This window comes from Vigna unguiculata, chromosome 2, assembly GCF_004118075.2.
Source record: "Vigna unguiculata cultivar IT97K-499-35 chromosome 2, ASM411807v1, whole genome shotgun sequence".
NCBI lineage: Eukaryota > Viridiplantae > Streptophyta > Magnoliopsida > Fabales > Fabaceae > Vigna > Vigna unguiculata.
In genome coordinates, this window is record NC_040280.1 from 11,393,995 (window position 1) to 11,418,788 (window position 24,794).

The following is a 24,794-nucleotide window of genomic DNA, read 5'->3' on the forward strand; positions in this document are numbered from 1 at the left end:
TGATTCACATAAGAAAGAAGTGTTTCATATGCATGCAGCTATATTATGGACTATTAGTGATTTTCCTGGTCTTGGAACCTTATCTGGGTGGAACACACATACTGGGTTGGCTTGTCCTAGGTGTAATTTTGACACAACTCCTAAGAAGATTCAGGGTAAATTTTGTTTCATGAATCATCGACGTTGGTTAAATGCAGGGCACAAATTTAGATTATGCCGCAATCGTTTTGATGGAAGTGTGGAAACTAGAAATCCTCCTTTGAGAATATCAGGAACAAATGTCTTACAACAAGTTCAGAATTTTAATATTGTATTTGGGAAAGAACCAGAAGTTGAGGAACGGGGGAAAAGACAACGGAAAGGTCACCACCCTATTGATGGCCCTCTACAATGGAGAAAAAAGAGTATATTTTTTGAACTTCCTTATTGGGTGAACAATTTATTGCACCACTATCTAGATGTTATGCACATTGAAAAAAATGTATGTGATAATGTGGTCTATACATTATTGAACCAAGGTAAAAAGTCAAAGGACAACCTAAAGGCACGAAATGACTTAAAAGATTGGGGTGTTAGACCTGATCTTTGGCCTGATGCAAATAACAGATATCTTCTGGCTATATATACATTGACAAAAGAAAATAAACATATATTTCTGAAAACATTGAAGAACATCACTGTTCCAGATGGCTACTCAAGTAACATCAGTAGATGTGTTGATGTCAAACAATCTAAGCTTGAAGGATTGAAAAGTCATGATTCTCATGTTTTGATGGAGCAACTTTTACCTTTGGCAATGAGGAAGACACTCCCTAAAGAAGTGTGCTCTGTTTTGATTGATATGTGTTCCTTTTTTAAGCACTTGTGCAATAAAGTTTTAAAAGTGGATGAACTTAACCAATTGCAAAATAGAGTTGTTCTTACATTATGTCACATGGAGATGTTATTTCCTCCTGCATTTTTTACAGTCATGGTTCATTTGATTGTGCATTTGGTGGAAGATGCCAAGATTGGAGGACCTGTCCAATATAGGTGGATGTATCCCATTGAGAGATATTTGGGAAAATTGAAGTCTTATGTGCGTAACAAGGCTCAACCAGAAGGCTCAATAGTTGAAGGCTACCTAGCTGAAGAGTCTTTAACCTTTTGTTCTAGATATTTAGATGGAATTGAGACTATATTTAATCGAATAAGGCGTGTTGATGACGAACCTGACACCATGGCATCTAGTGTAAGTGGTTTGTTTCCACCAGTTTGAAAACCAGTTGGGGGTTTTACTTACTTCTCTTTATCAACAAAGGAAAAGTTACAAGCACATCGTCATGTATTGACTAATTGTGCCCAAGTTAACCCTTTTCTTCAGTAAGTACTTTATCTTTACAACTTTTATAATTCATCTACATTGAGGACTAACCATGTAATTATTTCATTTATTTAAATTAGAGAATTTAGAGAAATTGTACGAAGACAATTAAGAAGTCGTACACGATCGTCCTCTATGATAGATAAGAGGGTTCATAGAGAATTTGTGGAATGGTTTTCTCGTCGGGTATGTCTAATTTACATTCTTAAATTTGATAATATTAAAGATATCCAATTATGTTGATCATATTTTTCTTTTTTCTTTAGATAAAGAATGACATAAATGGACCTTACTCAGATGATTTGAAGTTCTTAGCTATGGGCCCAATGCTTACAATGTTAATGGCTTCAAGTTTCGTACGTTAAAGAGAGATCATGGACTTAAAACACAAAATAGTGGAATATTTGGTACTTTTGGGACAAGGAGCTATGCAAGTAGCATTGACAATCAAATGCAATTTGGGGGTGTGCCTTATTATGGAAAATTGGTAGACATAATTGAGATCAACTATAATGGTCGATTCTCTGTTACTTTGTTCAAATGTATGTGGGCTGATACAACTACTTCTAGAGGGATTATAACAGATGACTTGGGATTTAGATTAGTAAACTTTACACGTTTAATACACATTGGTGATAATGATGATGACGAACCATACATTCAGGCTGCAGAAGCTCAAATGGTTTATTATGTAGTGGATGAATTAGATAAAAATTGGAGCATTCCTGTGCATCTAAAGCCACGAGACTTATATGACATTGGTGGAGATAATGATGTCACTTTCCATGAATGTGAACCATTTGAACAACAAAATTTGGAAACTTTATTTCCAGATGGAGAAGGGAATATACCATTAACAAGGTCATAGAGAAATTGAACAATTCTATATTAGTTTTTGTTTAAATTATCATCCATATTACTTATACATGCATTATATTAGATAATCATAATTTAATGAATGTGAATTGACTTGTATTAATGTTATTGTTTATAGAATTCTTGATGATGAAGAAAATATGCATGAAGAAGACTAATGACCAAGTTTCAATCCTTACCCAAAATAGAAGTGGCCAACCATCATCTACAATGTGTACACCTGTGCCTCATCCATCTTGCCCAAGTAAGTTGACTAAGTTTCACCACGGGTTTCACCTACAGTAAGATTTGAAAAGTTTCACCTACTCATACTCCAGGGCCTAGTAATCCACCTCAACTTTCGTTTCTGCCACAGTCCAGCATAACACCTCAATTTGCATCTCAATTTGGTATGATGATTATATTTCCATGTTAAAAAGTATCTTGCTTTTTCTTGTGTATTAATCTAATTATTATGCAGCAGGTCACATGAATTCTCATCCTATAGAGAATAATAATGAGCAACCTCCTCCCCCACCTCACATGAATTCAATGCTTTCAACATCTAAATCTAGTAAGATGTCTCATTTGCATATCATTTTGGTACTTTCAAATTTCATGTATTATCTATTTATTTAGTGACTTGAGTTAATTTGTAGAATGTTTGAAGAATAGGTTGTTCTCCACTAGCAAGACCAATTCTGCACATGAATTTGAATTTGAATTTAATAATCAACTTAGAAATGAGTTTGTGCATGATTCTACATCTGAATCAACACCAAGGTTACAATCTGATAGTGAAGGGGAAGAAAATGTGGATATTGAGATGCAAAGTAATCAATCAAAGCATTTATCACGTAAAAGGTCATGGCTTGTTGATGTCATTGGTAAGATTGTTAATTTATTGATTTTTATGTGTAATTGTCCAAGCCATATAGTATTTGTGTTTTATGTTTATCTTAAACCAACAATATATTTCATATGTATTTTGACAGATGATGAAGGCACACAAGTTAGAAAACAATTAACATTGAATGATGTTTGGTTTTTATCTTCCAATGAAAGGATTCTTGTGAAATGGAATAGTGACAACCAACCAATTGATGATAGTGGAGCATTGTTGAATAGGTTTTTAGGTCGTGTTGCAAGAAATGTTAATGCCTTTCCAATCAGCTATCAAAGTTGGAGGAAGATTCCTAATGATTACAAAGAAGATATACTTAAGAAAACCATTCAAGTAATTGACCTATAATTTCTTTTATATGTTTTGATTCTTGTTATATGTCAATTGTTGTTAAACTAATTGTGTAATAATTTTGAAGGCTAAGTTTCTAGTGGAATCTGATGCTCATGTGGCATATATATTCAAATCACTTAACATAAAATGGAGTGAGTATAGACAACAACTATGGCAACAAAGAGATGATGGAACACGTAATAGAGATGAAATTATTACAATGTGTCCAGAAGGAATGAATAGAGACCAATGGGCTTCTTTTGTTGACTACCGTTTAAATTCAAGGACTAAGGTAATAAAAACTATCTTTTCTATTCTTTTAAGTGTTACTTTACTTATTTTTAGTAATTTTCTACATATATGCTTAGGAAATTGCCCAAAAAAATAAGGATAATAGAAAGAAGCAAACAGTTCCTCACACAGGTGGATCGAAGAGCATTGCACGGAAGAAGAATGAGATGGTAACTTTATTCATCAATCATTTTTGTTATATCATATATGATTCATGATTTTCTTAAGTTTTATAGGAGCAAGAGCTTGGTCACAAAGTTAGTAGGGGAGAAGTTTGGATAGCAACACATAAACATGCTAATGGGGAATTTGTGAATGATGGAGCAAGAGAGATTGGAGTAAGTATAAGTTTTCTAAAGAAAAATACTGAATCAAATTGAATGTTACCTTCATTGATAACATTTTGTATTATTTGTAGGAAAAAATTAAAGCATATGAGACAAATACATCTTCCCTTTCACAAGATATATCAATTGAAGATTCACTAGCTCATGTTCTAGGAAGTAAAGAACATTGTGGTCGTGTCCGAGGAATGGGATTGGGACCTTGCCCTTCTCGTGTGTTTGGATATACTAGGAATTTTCATTTTGGGACATCCTCATCTGGTCCTTCTTATTCAGAATTGCAAAATCAGGTTATTGATTTGGATTGTCATGTGTAGCAATATGATGTTGTTCTCTTTGGATTGTCATGCCAAGGTTGTAAATGTTGTTGTGTTGAATATTATTGGACACTATGTTGTTGTTGTGTTGCTTTGGATTGTTTTCTATAAGTAGGAGTAAGAAATGTAGTATATTTTTTGTTGATAGATTGAGTGTTTTATAATGTTTATGTGTTTTTTACGATTTTAATAATAGATTGTGTTCTAATATAGGTCATTGCATTAAAGTCACAATTGGATGAACAAAATAAACGAAATGAAGAACGTGACAAAAGACTTGATGCAATCATGAACTTCTTTTCTCAAAATTATCAAGGTCAATTGCCTCCTGAGTTGACTATGTTCAATCCTGCACCGGTAATGTTTAAGATTGTAATTATGATTCACATTTATATTGTAGGTTTCTGATCAAGGAAGTGTGCCAACTAATACAACAAGTTCTGGACATGAGGAAAATCATATGTGATAGTTGAAGAATATAATATAATGTGGAAGTTAATTGAATCATTTTATGTTTTGAGAACTATTGTAGTACTTCATGATAGTTTTTGCTGACTAATATTGTACTTGAATTTGAATTTGAATTCGTATATTTGTTATACTTTGATATACATTTAGTCATCTATAAATAATTTGTCAATTTGATGAGTTTATATCTATTTATGTATAATTTTATTAAATATAGATTAAAAAAATAGAATAAATATAAATAATTGTGATTGAAAAATAATATATGAATCCATAAATGATAAATGAGTAAAAAAATATAATAATAATAATTTTAAAATCTATGGTACTTTACGGAGGATTTGAAACCTATAGTATTTCACGGAGGTTTTAAAGCCCAGGGTATTTTAGGGGGTTTTGAAACCCATGGTATTTTATGGGGGTTCTGAAACCTATGTTATTTTATGGAGGTTCTAAAACCCATAGTATTTTATGGAGGTTTCAAAATCCACGATATTTTACGGAGGTTTCAAAATTCATGGTAATTAACCAAGGTTTTAAACCCACAAAACTTAACTGAGGTTTTAAAACCTATGTTAAATACAAGAGGATAAAAAACCTCCGTTATTGATTGGTGCTTCCTGGGGTTCGTAAAAACCCCGGCTAACACATTCTCCAGGGATGGTTTAGCGGGGGAAATTGAAACCCTGGGTAAAGAACTTAGTAGAGGTTTTAACCCTAAGTAATGTAAAAATAAACCTCCGTTAAAAATATTTTTTCTTGTAGTGATTGAAGCCAACATTACTTGCCAATTGAAATGTATAACACAAGAAAAGCTAATTAAGAAAGCTAAACCACATTAAATATGATTTGACAAGACTGAATTGAATAGCCAAAAACAAGGACAAGCAAGAAATTAAGGCTTGAAAGAATGGAAAGCACAACAAAAGGAATCCTAGAACGGAACTAGAATAGAGTAAAAACCAAAAGCAAAAACTGCAGTACTCATAAAATGCTTATGGTATTCATTGCATGTATGCCAATGTGAGGGAAGTAATCCACTCCAAATGAAAGCAATTGATGGCAATATGAAATACACACATAAACAAGCAAATGTATAGACCAAGAGCACTGAAATTCTGAAGCAAAACACACCAAAAACGCACTAAACAGTGATTTTCCCGAAAACACAGCACCAGAAAACGCTGACAGATGCCTTAACTTTGAAGATTTTTCAAATTTTTTGTACTGGACATATTTGAATGATTTTTTTTGATACCTTTTCGTCTAGATGTTAAGAAAATTAGGCAAAAATCAGAAGGTGATTCGGTGCTATGAATCGTTACAGTTAAATCACACAAGAAAAGTGTGCGTCAGGACACAAGTGAAAACAACAGCAAACTGGCACTGAAAAACGCAGAAAGTTGCCTCTACTTCAAACTTTGTATAGAATTCAATTCTCAACATAATTGAATGATTCTTGTTGGAGAATTTTCATCTATGACTTAGCTTTTCGAAGCAATAATCAGCTTAAAATTTGGTGCACTGAGTCACTCGTGACACTTCTGAAACAGAAGGTGTGCAATGGAAAAAAGTTGAAAACAGAAGCAAAAGCAGAGTGAAAGGGGAAGATGTTCAATAGACAAATTAATTCGATTTGGAGCTTGATTATGATCTAGAATCAAGCATAGATGAAGATGAACATCTTAGGACATTCTAAGGCACAAACCAATCGGTGAAATGGCATTAAAACAGTGAGGAAAGCTGACTCAAACAACCACACGCATAGCATGAAGCTTCATTGCGTTTTGGAGTGAAGTTTGGCACGGCTTCACTCAAGCAAGTGCAGAAAATGATTGTAAACGGTGGAAAATTGAAGAAACATGTAAAAGAAAGCATGAACAAGACATAGAACACAACTTGAAAGGTGGAAATTGAAAAGAAAAAAGAATCACCGAACAAAAATGACAAGAAACACAATGGAAGCAAAAAAAATGGTGCTGAAATGTAAAGGAAAGCTAGTAAAATATGTGAACCATAGCAAGCAAGGAAATCTACCAATAGAGTGTAAAACACTCTTGTAGTCTCATAGTTGCATGAAATCAATGGAGAAACACAATATAATAGACAATGAACGGTAAATGTGAATGAAAAACAAAGAAGAAGAAGAAGATGATGAGAACAAGACGGAAAATGAAGGAAACACAAGACTAGGAAAGAACCTTACCAAACCTTGAGAGACCATGGTTTGATGGCTCTTGATACCATTATGGTGGAGCTCCAAAGGTGCATGAAGAGCTCCATGGGCAGCGGAAATGGATGAAGGAATGGAGGCAAGTTGGAAGGCACTTGCAAGCAATGGAAGGTGAAAGAGGTGATAGGATTTCCTAATCTATGCTAGCCTAAGGAAGGTGGCTAGAGGTAGAGAGAGGAAATCTCTAGAAAGTGGTAACTCTCAAAGGCAATAGAGGGAGGAGTGCTCTCAACTCAAGTTGCATCTATTGCATAAAATTTCAAGAGTGTCTACAAATGAGTGAAACTTTGGCTTTTATATGAAGCCATTTACACATGAGAAAGGAGAGCCATTGGATGGAGTGGGCCTTGATCTTGGCCCTTAGATCAAGCTTGGAGAAGGAGGCTTGATCTTGGCCATTGGATGATGCCTTGGAAAAGGAGGAAGCATTCCTAACCCTTGGATGCTTTGGATCCATGAGGTGTAGGAAGAAGTGTTGACTTCCACTTAGTCCACCTTGGCTCTTTTGATAGCTCATGGCCAAATCTCCTATTGGGCTTAGTCAAGCCCAATTTTATCAATTGAACTACTCATTGTTTGATTTATTATTCTAGAAAGCAAAGCCTAAACAATGGGCCAATATTATTGTTATTCTATTGCTCTTTGAGACACTTCTTCAAATCTTCACATCTTCTTTGGCCCATGTGAAGAGTATGAGAAGCCCATGTGGGTTTGGGCCATCTTGAATGAAGCCCAATTGGATCTTTTTGAGCATGCTCCTTGTTATTAGGCCTCTTGATGGGCTTGGGTTTGAAGGTGCATGTGGGCCATGTATTGGGCCTTAAGCATGATTTGGGCCTAGGCATTGACCCAAACTATAAGCCTTGTTGGGATCACATCAAATCTTAACATAATCCACTAGCTCCTTCTTTCTCCCTAAGGTAAGGACAAACATGGTCTTTTTCTTTTTAAGGTTTAGCAATATGCTCAAAACAAGAAAAAGAGGTTTAAGCTCAAGGGGCTACCAATGGATCAATGTCATGGTTAGCTTATTTGGCCAAGTAGCTAAAAACAAGAAATGCCTCAATCATATCAAATCATGCATGTTCACCTAAGATGCAAAACAACAGAATCAAGCTAAACATTTGAGGACCAACAAGACACGAGCCAGTCACACAAGAAAAAATAGGAATGACACAGGGTAGTTCATCCTTACAATAAAGCTCAAAACTCACAAGGTCAAAAACTCTTTCACAAAAGATTTATTCCAGAAGCTCTCAAATCAACTCAATTAGTAAATCATAGAAACAATCCATTCATAGCACATGACTCTTATTTTCCAAGAATTATGACCGTTCCAATTAGTGAATCAAATCCCAAAATCCAATGTCAATATGTTTTATTGAAAGCAGAAACTTTTTTTTTTAAATAAAAACAAACAGAAAACAAAATTAGAAAAGGAAAAACAAAACAAATAGAAAACAAAATCAGAAAAGGGGGAAATCTCCCCACACCCCCACACTTTATCCATGCATTGTCCTTAATGTATTCAATATGTATAAAATGCACAGAAAAAGTATGAAGTGTACTTACCTCTTCAAGGTGGAAGGTATGAGGGAGAAATCAAGTTCATTCCATCCATCGTCTTATTTAGCATATCTTGATTTTCATTGAATATCCGAAGACGATGCCCATTAACTTTAAAAGTTCTTGCTGAAGATTCTTCCTTGATCTCCACTGCTCCATAAGGTGATGCAGGATTGACCCCAACCAAGAATGGAGGCACATGCTTAAGAAGACTAAGCATGTTTAGAAAGGAAGTTCACTAATCCTTCATCCCTTTCATTTGTGTTTGTTATTTTTGATTCCCAAAGTTGACTTAGTTGATTCAACTTTAGTTGACTTGTTGACCTTTGACTAGGTTTGACTTATTGACTACAATTGACTTGACTTAAGCCAACATGCTAATCTATGTTTATTTTCTTTGTAGGTTAATTAGGAGTAAGAAAGCAATGCTAGGTGGCGCATGGTGATTGGGGAGCATAAATGATGTGGAGGATAGAGTAAAGCAAAGGCATAAAGCATAAAGTAAAAGGCATGAAGCAAGTGTACCTACGTACCTTTGGTCTCCTTTGTTTTTAGCACATTATAGCCACTTTTTGGAGACATATGAGACACATTCTTTGTCTCCTTTTGTGCTAGAACAAAATTAGCCTTGCACACACCATAGTTAGCTCTATTGTCTCTCATTTTTGTAACCTTATTTGACCTAGTTTCTAGAAGCTAGGGTTAGGTTTTTGTAGAGACATCCTTAGGTATCTTTTATTTGCTTAGAGGCCCCTAAACTCTCCTATATAAGGGGTGCTCCTAGACATGTAAAAGGGTTGAACATTTTGAAGTAAAAACACTCTTGTGTCTCAACCATTTGTGAGAGTTTCCTCCCTTGGGAGTGAATACTTTTAAGCCTTATCTTGCATAGCAAGTGGCGGCACACATCCACTCATCTTCAAGGTTGTCATGGCTTCTAGCCTAGCCTTGTAGTGGCGTGCTTCTCACATTTTTACCATTTCTTTCCTTTCCATTTTATGTTTTCTTCTTCCTTTAATTGTTCTTGGTTTTCTATGGTTTATGTGCTTTCCATTTCCTTTTTGTTTTGAATCAATCCATCATCTTCTTCTCTTCAGCTTTGTGAAAGGAACCTTCACATCTAGATAGCTTGCTATCTTAATGTCCAGTGGGGATTTCGCTTAGCTTTCTTAATCAACTCACACCATATTCAATAATCTTGAAAAGGAACAAGATAATCCTTCATCATAAGGGAAGACTTCTGTAACAATGTATGGTCCTTCCCAAGTAGAGTGCAACTTACCACTCATGTGACCAAGCTTGGATTTGTATAGTAACACCTTCTGGCCTACCTTGAAATCCTTTCTAGCCACAAGCTTTCTAGCTGCAAGCCTAATCTGATGGACGTCCTTGGAGTAGGAGAGGGAGGAAATCCATGGAGAATGTTGAGGAGAAGATGAAGTGCAGCGGAATTTGGAGAATTAGAGAAAGGTTGCTCTCGGAAATGGAGAATTTTGGTGAAGATGAAGAGTAGAATTGAAGCTATGGTATGGAAGGTGGCTAGAGGAGATGAAGGAGAACGTTAGCCATGTGTGCTCTCAAATTAATAGAAGTGTGGAGTGATCTCAAACACTAGCATCTATTAGCAATTCAAGAGTTAATATGTACAAATGGTCTACTTTTGGCTTTTATATGTGAGCCTAAAAGCTAGACTAATTCTTGGCCCTTAGATCAAGCTTGGAGGAGAAGCTTTAATCATCACCCTTGGATGGTGGCTTGGAGAAGGAGGCATCTTCCTAGCCTTTGGATGAAGACTTGGAAAAGAAGACACTCTCTTAGCCCTTGGATGAAGGAGGCACATGGGTGGAGTGTGGAATTGGCTCCATGGGATGCATGATCCATGAGGTGGAGGAAGGAATGTTGACTTCCACTTAGTCCACCTTTGACCTTTGGTAGCTCATGGCCAAATCTCTTATTGGGCTTAGTCAAGCCCAATTTTATCAATTTAACTACACATTATTTGACTTATTATTCTAGAAAAATAAGGCCTAAACAATGGCCCAATTTAAATCTAAACTATGGTCTTCCATGCATTAACTCATATTTTGTAGATTTCTTTGGCCCATGTGAATAAAGTGAAAAGCCCATGATTGACTTGATCATCTTTTGAGAGGCCCATGTGGATCTTCTTCATCATGCTTCTAGTGATTGGGCCTCGAGGTGGGCTTGCGCTTGTTGATGCATTTGAGCTTAGGCTTATTGGGATCACATCATCCCCTCCCCCTTGAAGAGGATTTGCCCTCAAATCTTGGTGTTCATCATCCATGGATCCTACAAAAGGAATTAAATGAGATATATTGAAAGTGGAATGAACACCATACTGATAAGTAGGAGGATATCTAAAGTAGAGGACAAAAGAAGGTCTTGTTGTATTGTTGAAAGTTACTTGAAGATGAACAAGATCTACTTCACAAAAATAATTTTGTGTACTTTGAGTTGTCTTAAACCTAGTAGGCAACATTAACTCAAAGTTTGATTTTGCAAAATCTTTTGAGGAGTTTAAAACAATGGGAAGGGAAATTGGCTTGAAAAACTTAGCAAAAGTAAATATTGGTTTGAAGAAATGAGAATGATTGATGAAATGAGAAGAGTTAAAAGATTTGAGCACTCCCTTTAAAATTCCTAATTCAATGAGAATTGTGGGGTTTGGAGGTGCCTTTAGTAGCACTCCTTTGTTGAGTAGGATTTCTTCTTCCTCTTTCTCTTTCTTTTCAAGCTCTATTTTTGCTCTCTTTTCTCTCAATGCCTTGTCAGATTCTTTCCTTTTCTCTTCCTCTCTATCTCTTCTTTCCTTCTCCTCTTGCTCTTTTTGCACATGGTCTCTTTGCTTTTTAATTTCTCTTTGCTTTTCAATTTCTCTTTTCTTACTCAAGAGCAAGTCAAGTTTATCTTTAAAATCTCTTTCTTGACGAGAAAACTTCTTTAGATTTTGAATGAATGCATCTCCTATATCAATGAAGTTTTCTAGTCGAGACTGTTGCTCTCGAGTGATCCTATATGAAGAGGGAACAAAATGTTTCCACATGCATGCTTTTAGTTCATAAAAGGTATTAATGCATGATGCTCTTCCCTTTTCCACTTGAAATTGCCTTTGATGCCACCACTCACATACACGTCCTACAAATCTAGAAATAACATGCCTAAGAATATCATACTGACTATATCTATTAAAGAATGGTTGCACCAACTTCTCTATATCCCACATCCAATCTATGAATGATAGTGGACCTATATCCTCCCCAAAGAATGGAATGTCACTATGAAATGTATGATGCAACTCATGACTATCATGCTTAGTCAACCTAGGACTATATGTAGAATATGTACTCATGATGATTGAATGAACTTATGCACTTGGATAAAAGGGTGAAAGAAGAGGACTAGCACAAGTGTACCTCCAGGTAAGCGAGGTGAGTCTCACGGACTTCTTAAGTACCAAGGCCAATCCTTGCCAAGGTTACACTTGAAAAAGTACTCAAAGTTCACACAAATGTTCAAGTAATAAGTAGATAGAATCACATGAGGCAAAACACACAACAAGCACAAACAAGACTCAAAGAAAAGAAAAGACTAACACTAAAAACGGACCCCTAAATGGCAAAAATTTTAGAGACTTTGGTCTCACAAATTAAAACCACTAAGCGTCTAATCTATGCGACCTAAAAGCAAGGTGAGAAAGCACTTAGAACTTTCAACACACTCACTTACTAAAACGTTGCACTATAATATGAAAAAGGTTCTACTTAAGAGATGGGATTGAACACCTTTGGTTCCCCAAGACACCTAAGTAGGCCATGGATACAATTGAGAACTTGAAAGCAAATTTGGTTCACTAATTTGGTACTCAAAATGAAGCAACCTCAAGCCACTTAATATCTTAAATTTTGATGCTCAAAAGATGCAATTTCACAATCAAGGAGGCTTCAAATTGGTACCAAATAAGATGTGCCAAAAAGAAGTACAAAGTACAAAGAAATAAAGCCAAAAAAATAAGAAATAATGCAACTCCAAATGTGCTTCCAAAGTGCTGCCAATTTGCACAAAATCAAGAGCCAATAGCTTGGCTTGTAGGCTCCTTTTGATTTGAACAAAGACCACCACCAAGTAAGGCACTTGTAAGCACCTTAAGCCACCAAAATGAAGTGCAAAACAGCAACTATAGCCTTGGTTTTAAGGCCAAAACAGCCACCAAACCTGCACCAAAAAAAACAAAACAGCAAGAAAACTATACCAAGCAATGGAGTTAGCACACACTCTCTCAAATGAATAGGTCCAAAACTCTCAATAGGTGAGGAAAAGAATAAGCACACAAGCTAAAATTCTACTTCAATATCCACCACCTAAGATGCTACCAAATCATAGAAACCATTCTAAACTTCATAGCATCATCAATCACAACCAATAACCAAGAGTCAAGTATATGAACCCAAACAAAGGAGAAAGCAAGAAAAGCTAATTAGAAATGTTAAACCAAAAGAGAATTGAAATGAAACATGACTAGAAGGAGATTCAAGAAGTGACAAGCAAGAAATTCAAGGCTGGAAATAAAGGCAAGCACCACAAATAGGAACCTAGAAATGCACTAGAATAGATGAAAAAAAACTGAAAATAGTGAAGAAAAAGTGCTCAAAAACAGCCACTGTACTCATTGCAATTTTGTGCCAAATTGAGGGAATAAATTCCACTTCTATTGAAGGCAAACTCAAGCCAATATAGAGTACACAATCAAGGAATCAATTAGAATAACAAAGAGCACTTAAAAGCACCACAAATCGCACAAAATAGCAGTAAAACATAAAATTCCCGAGACCACTGCGCCAGAAAACGTGAAAATTTTCCTCAACTTCGCCGATTTTTCATTTTTTTTGTACTCAACATTTTTGAATGATTCTTTTTTTGTATGTTTCGTCTGGATGTTAGCTAAATGAGGAAAAATTCAGATTAAACTTTGGACCAAGCAGTGAGTCATGACAAATCTCAAACAGTAGGTGTGCGTGTAGTGAAATCTGGAAAAACAGACTGGAGCAGAATTGCTCGCGGAAATTGTAAGATGTTGTATCAAAATTCAAGATGAATGAACTTGATTATGATCTAAAATCAAGTATGAATCATAGAAGAACATCTTAAACACTCAAAAGCACAATCCAATCAGTGAAATGGAGGAAAAACAGTGAGACCATTGCCTTACACATCCACAAGCATCACTTGAAGTTCATAGCTCATTTTGTGTGATGTAGGACTTGGTTCTCATCAAGCAAGTGCAGAATTCAGCCATATGAACGAAAATTAAGATGAATTAAAGTGCTAAAATATGACTTAAGACAAAACACAATATAAGGAACTGAAAATTGAAAGATGCACCGATTAAAATGAAGAAAAACAACAAGGAAGAAAAGAACAAGTGCTGGAAAACGAAAATGGAACCTAAAAACAGATTTGCACCAATGAAGCAAGGAGTACTACAAGATGAATCAATGGAGATTCATGTAGCCTCAATGTCAAATGGTGGAGAGCATAAAAAACATAAAAAAACAGCAGCAAAAGTGAAGAAAACAGTGGAGAAGAGAGACAAAACGGAAATTGAAACAAGAGACAAGTATGGACCAAGAACCTTACCTAAACCAAGAGGATGGATGCACCAAAGGCTTGGATGGTTCTAGATACCAATTGATGGACGTCCTTGGAGTAGGAGAGGGAGGAAATCCATGGAGAATGTTGAGGAGAAGATGAAGTGCAGCGAAATTTGGAGAATTAGAGAAAGGTTGCTCTCGGAAATGGAGAATTTTGGTGAAGATGAAGAGTAGAATTGGAGCTATGGTATGGAAGGTGGCTAGAGGAGATGAAGGAGAAGGTTAGCCATGTGTGCTCTCAAATTAATAGAAGTGTGGAGTGATCTCAAACACTAGCATCTATTAGCAATTCAAGAGTTAATATGTACAAATGGTCTACTTTTGGCTTTTATATGTGAGCCTAAAAGCTAGACTAATTCTTGGCCCTTAGATCAAGCTTGGAGGAGAAGCTTTAATCATCACCCTTGGATTGTGGCTTGGAGAAGGAGGCATCTTCCTAGCCTTTGGATGAAGACTTGGAAAAGAAGACACTCTCTTAGCCCTTGGATGAAGGAGGCACATGGGTGGAGTGTGGAATTGGCTCCATGGGATGCATGATCCATGAGGTGTAGGAAGGAATGTTGACTTCCACTTAGTCCACCTTTGGCCTTTGGTAGCTCATGGCCAAATCTCCTATTGGGCTTAGTCAAGCCCAATTTTATCAATTTAACTACACATTATTTGACTTATTATTTTAGAAAAATAAGGCCTAAATAATGGCCCAATTTAAATCTAAACTATGGTCTTCCATGCATTAACTCATATTTTGTAGATTTCTTTGGCCCATGTGAATAAACTGAAAAGCCCATGATTGACTTGATCATCTTTTGAGAGGCCCATGTGGATATTCTTCATCATGCTTCTAGTGATTGGGCCTCGAGGTGGGCTTGCGCTTGTTGATGCATTTGAGCTTAGGCTTATTGGGATCACATCATAATCTCCTCTAGTTCTTGCAACTGAAGTTTTCGCTCATTTCCTGCTTCTTCCAAATCCAAGTTGCATGCTTTCACGGCCCAATAGGCCCGATGTTCAATCTCCACAGGTAGATGACAAGCCTTTCCAAAAGCCACCCTGAAAGGCGACATACCTATAGGTGCTTTGTAGGCTATCCTTTGTGCCCAAAGTGCATCATCCAATCTTGTGGCCCAATCCTTTCGACTAGGCTTCACTACTTTCTCTAGTATCTTTTTAATCTCCCTGTTAGAGATCTCTGCTTGCGCATTAGTTTGGGGGTGATATGGTGTAGCAATGCGATGTGTCACCCCATACTTCTTCAACATGTTCTTAAGTAGCCTATTACAGAAATGAGTCCCCTGGTCACTGATGATGGCTCGTGGTATCCCAAACCTACAGAAAATGTTAGACCTGACAAAACTCATAACAACTCGAGAATCATTAGTCCTTGTAGCTATGGCTTCCACCCATTTGGAGACATAGTCTACAGCAAGAAAAATATAAGAAAACCCAAAAGAAGGAAGAAAAGGACCCATAAAACCAATACTCCAAATATCAAATACCTCACAATATAACATGGGTTGTTGAGGCATTTCATCCCTTCTTGTAATGGATCTGGCAGCCCTTTGGCACTGCTCACAATTTTCATATACCCTCTGTGCATCTTTAAAAATAGTAGGCCAATATAATCCACAATTCAACACCTTCCTACCTGTTCTTTGTGTGCCATAATGTCCACTAAAAGGAGATGAATGACATAACTCAAGCACATGAGGTATCTCGATATCTGGAACACACCTCCTTATGACTTGGTCACTACCAATGCGCCATAAGATTGGGTTTTCCCATATATAGTACTTTGCCTCACTTTTTAGCTTGGTTCTTTCATATTTGGAGAAGGAAGGAGGAATAGTAGAAACAACCAAATAATTAACAATGTTAGCAAACCAAGGTTCAGGAAACATACCTTTCACAACAGTCAATGCTAGGAGGACTTCATCAGGAAAGTCATCCTTAATAGGAATGTTATCTTCTCCATTTTCAATCCTGCTAAGATGGTCTGCTACTAAGTTATGTGCTCCACTTCTGTCTAGAATCTCAATGTCAAACTCTTGGAGCAGTAGCATTCATCTAATCAACCTTGGCTTCGAATCTGCTTTCTTCAGAAAGAATTTTAATGCTGCATGATCAGTATAAACAATTACCTTGGAACCAAGTATATACGGTCGAAATTTGTCCAAGGCAAACACAACAACCAATAATTCCTTCTCAGTCGTGGTGTAGTTAGCCTGTGCTGTGTCCAACGTTCTGGAAGCATAATATATCACATTTGATAGCTTCCCATCTTTTTGTGCAAGCACCGCTCCTATTGCAAAGTTTGATGCATCACACATCAACTCGAATGGTAATGTCCAGTCAGGTGGCTGGATGATAGGAGTGGTGGTAAGCGCCTTTTTCAATGTATCAAACGCATCTTTGCACCTCTCTCCAAAGTCAAATACTAAATCCTTTTGCAACAAGTTGGAGAGAGCGTTGGCTATCTTGCAGAAGTCCTTGATAAACCTCCTGTAAAATCCTGCATGTCCAAGAAAAGATCGAACCTCTTTCACAGAAGAGGGGTAAGACAATTGTGAAATAATATCAATTTTAGCAGGATCTACAGATATACCATTCTTGGAAACAACGTGACCTAAAACTATACCTTGTTCCACCATAAAATGACATTTTTCAAAATTTAAAACAAGGTTAGTTTCTTCACATCTCTCCAAGACTCTAGCAAGATTAGACAAGCAGTGATCAAAAGATGAACCATATACACTAAAATCATCCATAAAAACCTCAATACAATGCTCCAACAAATCTGTAAAAATATTAATCATACATCGCTGAAATGTTCCAGGAGCATTGCAAAGGCCAAATGGCATTTTCCTATAAGCATATGTACCGAATGGACAAGTAAAGGTAGTTTTATGTTGATCCTCTAGGGCAATACAAATCTGAAAATACCCAGAGAATCCATCAAGAAAACAGTAATGAGACTTACCTGCCAATCGATCTAACATCTGGTCCATGAATGGTAAAGGAAAGTGGTCCTTTCTGGTGGCCTGGTTTAGTCTTCTATAATCAATACAGACCCTCCAGCTATTCTGAATACGAGTAGGAATTAACTCGTTCTTCTCATTCTTGACCACGGTGATCCCAGATTTCTTGGGGACCACATGTACAGGACTCACCCAAGTGTTGTCCGAAATAGGATATATAATACCTGCTTGTAGCAACTTGGTGACTTCTTTCTTCACAACCTCCATCAGCTAAGGATTCAGTCTCCTCTGAGGTTGCCTTATTGGCTTAACATCCTCCTCCAAGAGTATTCTGATGAAGGATTATCTTGTTTCCTTTTAAGATTATTGAATATGGTGTGAGTTGATTAAGAAAGCCTAGTGAAATCCCCACTGGACATTAAGATAGCAAGCTATCTAGATGTGAAGGTTCCTTTCACAAAGCTCAAGAGAAGAAGATGATGGATTGATTCAAAACAAAAAGGAAATGGAAATCACATAAACCATAGAAAACCAAGAACAACTAAAGGAAGAAGAAAACATAAAATGGAAAGGAAAGAAATGGTAAAAATGTGAGAAGCACGCCACTACAAGGCTAGGCTAGAAGCCATGGCAACCTTGAAGATGAGTGGATGTGTGTCGCCACTTGCTTATGCAAGATAAGGCTTAAAAGTATTCACTCCCAAGGGAGGAAACTCTCACAGATGGTTGAGACACAAGAGTGTTTTTACTTCAAAATGTTCAACCCTTTTACATGTCTAGGAATACCCCTTATATAGAAGAGTTTAGGGGCCTCTAAGCAAATAAAAGATACCTAAGGATGTCTCTACAAAAACCTAACCCTAGATTCTAGAAACTAGGTCAAATAAGGTTACCAAAATGAGAGACAAAAGAGCCAACTATGGTGTGTGCAAGGCTAATTTCGTTCTAGCATAAAAGGAGACAAATTATGTGTCTCATATGTCTCCAAAAGGTGGCCAAAGTGTGCTAAAAACAAAGGAGACCAAGGGTACATAGGTACACTTTCTTCATGCCTTTTACTTTTTGCTTTATGCCTTTGCTTTACTCTCTCCTCCACATCATTTATGCTCCCCAATCACCATGTGCCACCTAGCATTGCTTTCTTACTCCTAATTAACCTACAAAGCAAATAAACATAGATTAGCATGTTGGCTTAAGTCAAGTCAACTATAGTCAACAAGTCAAACCTAGTCAAAGGTCAACAAGTCAACTAAAGTTGATTCAACTAAGTCAACTTTGGGAATCAAAAATAACAAACACAAATGAAAGGGATGAAGGATTAGTGAACTTCCTTTCTAAACATGCTTAGTCTTCTTAAGCATGTGCCTCCATCCTTGGTTGGGGTCAATCCTTCATCATCTTCTGTGCATGCAAAAAGAAGGACTAATACCAGGAATATGTGCCAAAGTCCAGTCTATTGCTCGCTTGTGATCTTTGATAACCTGCAATAACTTTTGTTCCTGCTCGTCAGTAAGCAAGGCAGATATAATAACAGGGAGTTTCCCATCCCTCTCAAGATAAACATATTTCAAATGAGATGGTAAAGGTTTCAACTCCAAAGTGGGTGGTTGTTCCACAGATGGCAACATTTTACTGCCTAAGGTAATTTCAGCCACCTCAGCATCAAATAGTGACACCGTGTCCTCAATATCACCTATTTTACAATTTTCTCTTTCTTCTAAAATTGAGCCCGAAATATTCGAAAAAGAAAAATCCAAAGAAGAAGAAAAACCAGATAAAACATCCAAAAGTCCAAAAGCATAATTGTTCACTACATTACTCAATAAATCAATACAAAACAAAGAATGGTTTTCAATTGGGTGCTTCATGGCTTCTAGCACATTGAACTACACCTTCTCATCTCCTATCTCCATATTCAATGATCCTGCATGCACGTCTATCTTGGTACGTGTTGTCATCATGAATGGTCTTCCCAAGATAATTGTGGTTGAACTCATTCCTTCATCATCCTTCATGTCCAAGATGTAGAAATCTACACGAAAAATTAACTTGTCCACACGGACAAGCACATCTTCTAGCACACCTGCAAGGTTAACTATGCTACGGTTGGCCAATTGAATGACCCCACCAGTAGACTTAAGAGGTCCAAGATGAAGTGAAGTAAAAACTGATAAAGGCATTACATTAATGGAAGCTCCTAAATCTAACATAGCATTGTCAAACTTAGTACTTCCTATAATGCAAGGAACAGAAAACATACCTGGATCCTTACACTTTTGTGGCATTCTGACTACAGGCTTCTTAATTAAGCTAGACACGTTTCTTCCCATGTTCACTACCTCTTTGTCCATAATACGCCTTTTATGTGTACATAATTCTTTGAGAAACTTGGCGTATTTAGGAATTTGTCTCACAGCATCCAACAAAGGGATGTTTATCTCCACTTTCTTGAAAGTATTCAAGATTTCTTTGTCTAACTCCTCCATCTTTTTAGTTTTTGGTTTCAAACAGTTTGGATAGGGAGGAGGAGGAGAATAAGGAGAAGAATTTTCAAAGGAAGTATTAGGGGATACCAACCTGGAGTTATCACTGGGTGTAGGCATTTCAGATGTTGCTTGTGTTGCTTCATCTGATCTTCCACTTTCATTATCAGGTACAACTTCATTGTCCTTATCTTCATCTTCTTGGGCATCCCCAAGGCCTTGTATTTGCTTACCCGATCTTAAAGTAATAGCACTTACATTTCGCGGGTTAATTACAGTTTGTGCAGGCAAATTGCTCGAGCCTTGTTGAGACTTCATCTGATTTAACTCATTTGCCATTTGTCCAATCTGATTCTGCAAATTTTGATTGGTTGCTTCCATCGTCTGTTTCAACTCATTGATTTGTCCCTTAATCATGTCAGCGATCATTTTCATCATTGCTTCCATGTTTGAATCACCAGAGGTTGCAGCTGGTTGTGGTTGTTGCCTCTGTTGAGGTGGAACATAGACTTGTTGGTGTTGAGGCTGTTGATTTTCCCATTTCTGGTTGGGATATTCCTTCCAATCTGGGTTGTACTTGTTGAAGGACAAATCATGGTTGTATTACTGCCGAGGTGGTCTATTATTGCCATAGATGTTTACAGCATATGCCTGAGGTTGTTCATTGTCTAACGTCCCTATCTCTTTTAACATAGAACAAGCCTCTGTAGGATGATTAGTAGAAGCATAAATTCCACATAAATTAGAAGGGATAGGCTTTTTCTGTAAGTCTGTCAAGGTCCTTACCATTGCCGCTAAGTCATCCAACTTCCCTTCTATTTTCTTGTGATCTGCAACATATGAAGCTTCTACTCCATGGGTTCCCTTCAATAGAGTTATAGAATTACTCCTTGTGGAAAATTGTTGATGGTTCGACGCCATAGTTTCAATCAATTGTCTTGCATTTGTTGGCGTTTTATCCACCAATGACCCTCCACTTGCAGCATCTATCATTTGTCTATCCATGATAAAGGATTGATCCCTACCAAGGATGATGGCCCATGGCACATGCTTAGAAGAAAGGGAGTTCCTTGATCCCTTCCTTTGCTTTTATTTTCTTTAGTTTAAAAATCCTTTAAGTTGGCTAGGTTGACTATTTTTGAGTTGACTTGTTGACCTTGACTTTGGGTTGACTTGTTGACTCAAAAGATTAGCTTAACCTTAAACCAACATGCTAATAAATTCCTTAATTTGCTTTTGTAGGAATAAGAAAGGAGGAGGACCACATAGGAGACACTTGGCGTCCTAAGGAAGAGAGAGAAGGAATAAGACTTTCTAGAAGCATCTAGAAAGGGGAGGCCCACATGCCTTGGACACCAAGTCTTCTAGAATGTTCTAGAACCTTCCTTTGGGAGCCTTGGCCATGAAGACTTGCCACCTAGATGGCTTGGACGAAAATTCACCCATGTGCACCCTAGGATGACCTACTTTCTAGAACATGCTAGGTTTCTTTTGTAATCCTTTAACTTAGTTGTTTTGCTAAGGGGCCCCTAGAGTTGTCTATTTAAGGGGACCTCTAACACTTGTACAAGGGTTGAACATTTTGGAGAAATTATACACTTTGTGTTTCAACCATTTGTGAGAGCATTCCTCCTTAGGGAGTGGAGTTCTTTCAAGCCTTATCTTGCCTTGGCAAGTGGCGGCATACACCACTCATCTTCAAGGTTGCCATGGCTTCTTCTAGCCTAGCCTTGTAGTGGCGTGAATCCTCCATTCCTCCCTTTTCCCTTGCTTTTCATCTTATTGTTTCTATTATATGTTTTTCCTTTTGATTTCTTACTCCCCATCAATCCATTCTCCTCCTCTCTAGAACCTTGGAAAGGAACCTTCACATCTAGATAGCTTGCTATCTTAATGTCCAGTGGGGATTTCCTTGGTTTTCTTAATCAACTCACACCATATTCAATAATCTTAAAAAGGAACAAGATAATCCTTCATCATTTGGTATCTAGAGCTTTGGTTGTCCTTGAATATGGTGTTTTTCATGTGCTAATCTTTTCTTGTTGTAGCTATCTTTGTATGGTTCAAATCCACTTCCATTGCACACAAAAACAATGCTGGCAGAAACTGTTCACGATTTTAAAAGATTAAACTGCACCTGCTCAGTGATTCAAAAATTACGTTCTTGATGTCAAAAGAAAGCTCTGTTAGTCTAGTTTCTAACAAAAAAAGAACCAATGCATTTGGAGTTCTGTGGAGAGAGTTATGATCAAATGAGTGAGCAAAGGTCAGAGCTGCCGAGAATACGAAAAACAACGTTTTCAGGTTATGTTGTGGCAATTTTTGCTTCGGTTTTGTGATGCTTTAACTCCTAAATCTGGTTGGATAACATGTCTTTTGATGCTTAGTCTTTGAGCCTCAAATCCATGAGTTTAAATGCATGATAGCTACATGTTTGTGTCTTTGTGTATGTCATGTTGAGTCTTTAAATGTGTCTAACTTTTGCTTGAGTCATATGTCACATGCTTCTCTGAGTTTTCTTATTCTTATTTCTAAGTATTTGAGCTATTGCATGAGATCTATGCCTTTTGTTGTAGCATGCTCCTTGAAATTGATTTTGACCTAATTTTAAGGAACTAAGTGTTCAAGACACCCTAAAACATCCTTCTAATCATTTTAAGTACCTAGTTTTGAAAAGAAAAAGTGTTTTCAATACCAAAAACAGTTTGGCCGAGAGCTAATGTGTTGCTTGGTAAATCCATTTGGCCATTTTTACTAGGTGTTATGCTACCAAATTTTATACTTGGATTTTGGGTGATATTGGCAAATTAGTTACATGCTTTAACTTGGTTATGATCTTTCTTGGTGTATGCATAATTTGAGGTATAATCTTGGCTTGTTCAAATGCTTTCCATAGAGTCTTTAAAAGTGTTTTTCATTGCTTTAGTCTTGTTCAAGTTTTGTCTTTAAAACAAAATTTCCTTAGAAGTTAAACTTTCTTGTTTTTGTGCTTTTCTTGCTTGTCACTAGGTGTTCTTTGTTGTGTCTTAGTAGTTTTCTTTTCTTGAAACTCTTGGGATGTTGTGGCCGAATCACTTGTATTGCATTTGAAAGGTTTTGAACAAGTTTTGAAAAGTGTTTGCTTCACTCCTTTGGTGGATTTTGAGTGCTAGCCTTGCCTTGTTACTTTGGGAGAGTGATCTAAACACTTGGGTTACATTTTGGGTTGGATTTGGTCTCGGTTTTCATGTTGTCTAACCCCTAATCCATTTATTTTGTCTCGGATTTGAGTGTTTTTGTCGTAGGAATCATGGCAAGTTCATCAAATGCACCTACACCAAACAAAAATAATACATTGATGAGATTGCTTCGGGATTTGGAGTTGTCTAGGAAGGAGGCCTTTGAACAATTGAGAAAGGACAAGGAGCAAAGTGACCTAAGAATCCAAGAGCACATTCAAAGGCTTGAAGCTAGGGAGAAAGAAAGAGATCCTAGGAAAAGAGGGCATTCTAGGTGCAACCCATCACAAGAGAAGCAAACTCCAAAGATTCCTAAGTTCTATGGTGGAAGTGATCCCAAAATCTTCCTTGATTGGGAAGCTAAAGTTGATCAAATTTTCAATGAAAATCATGTAAAGGATCAAACACAAGTTGATCTAGTAGTGTTAGGATTTTTTGAGTATGCCAAAACTTGGTGGCATAAAGTTTGTAAAAATTATGACCAAGGGTCACCCGCGGCTTCTTGGATGGACATTAAAACTCTTATGCGCGCTAGATTTGTTCCTCCCTCCTATAGGAAGGAACTTCTTTTGAAGCTCCAAAGGCTTCACCAAGGTCCTATGTGTGTGAGTGAGTACTTTAAAGAATTAGAGTCTCAAATGTTTAGGGTTGGAATAAGAGAAACTAACAAAGAAAAAATGAAAAGGTTTGTGAATGGTCTTAGGAGAGACATACAAGACCAAGTAGAGTTGTATGAGTACTCCACTCTTCAAAATGTTTTCACACTTGCTCTTAGGATTGAAACTCATTTGAAAAGAAAGAATAGGGCAAGGAAGAGTTACTCACCCAACCACTACTATAGTCACTCATGGAAGGGAAAAGCTAAAGAGAAACATGATAAATTTCCTTCTAAGTCTCACCAAGTACCATCAAGTAAAAATAAGTTACCAAATGGTCACACTCACCATTCCACTTCTCAAAGATCAAGTTCCATTAAATGTTTTAAATGTTTGGGGTATAAACACATTGCTTTGAATTGCCCAATGAAGAGGACAATGATCTTAAAGAAGAGTGATGATGAGAGTGAACATTTTGCTTCCCCTTCCCCCCAAAATACTTCTCCCCACACTTCTTCTTCAATTGAAAGGACTAAACCCTTTGAAAGTGGATTGTTAATGGTAAGGCGCCAACTAGGGCAAGTTCCCAAAGAACTTGATCCTTCTCAAAGACAAAACCTTTTTCATGGAGGGTGCCTTATCAATGACAAGATATGTCACTTCATCATAGATAGTGGAAGTTGTGTAAATATGGCTAGCCCAAGGGTGGTGGACAAGTTTGGCTTGAAAACCATTCCTCATGTCAAACCCTACAACCTATCATGGCTTAAGGAAGAAGAAATAAAAGTAACTAAACAAGTCCTCATTAACTTTTCAATTGGCAACTTTAAGGATGAGGTATTATGTGACATTGTGCCTATGGAAGCCAACCATATTTTGCTAGGTAGGTGATAACGCTGTCGTTGACGCGTTCAAATTAATACTACTTATCTATAACAACTTCAGTATTGTTAAGAAAGTAGTCAACAAAATAGTAAGGGTAAAGTAACCCAAAGTCGTCTCCCAACGAACACAGAATTGATTTTTAACAAATTAGTTCTTATAAAACTATACAAAGCGGTTAGTCAAACAAAATAAAAAATATAGGGGATTCAGATAAACAAAGATAGAAATAAAATTTAAAAGATAAAAAGAAATAAAAACAATAGAAAAGAAAATAGATTGATTCCATTGCTTTTT

The 24,794-nt window shown here is 36.9% G+C and overlaps 1 long non-coding RNA gene across 1 annotated transcript; it reads left to right on the forward strand.

Moving 5' to 3' along the window:
* The first annotated feature begins 4,631 nt into the window (after window positions 1-4,631).
* LOC114166889 lies at window positions 4,632-5,036 on the forward strand. The gene is made up of 2 exons (XR_003600045.1): window positions 4,632-4,764; window positions 4,808-5,036. It is a non-coding gene; the product is annotated as an uncharacterized LOC114166889 (long non-coding RNA).
* The last annotated feature ends 19,758 nt before the right edge of the window (window positions 5,037-24,794 follow it).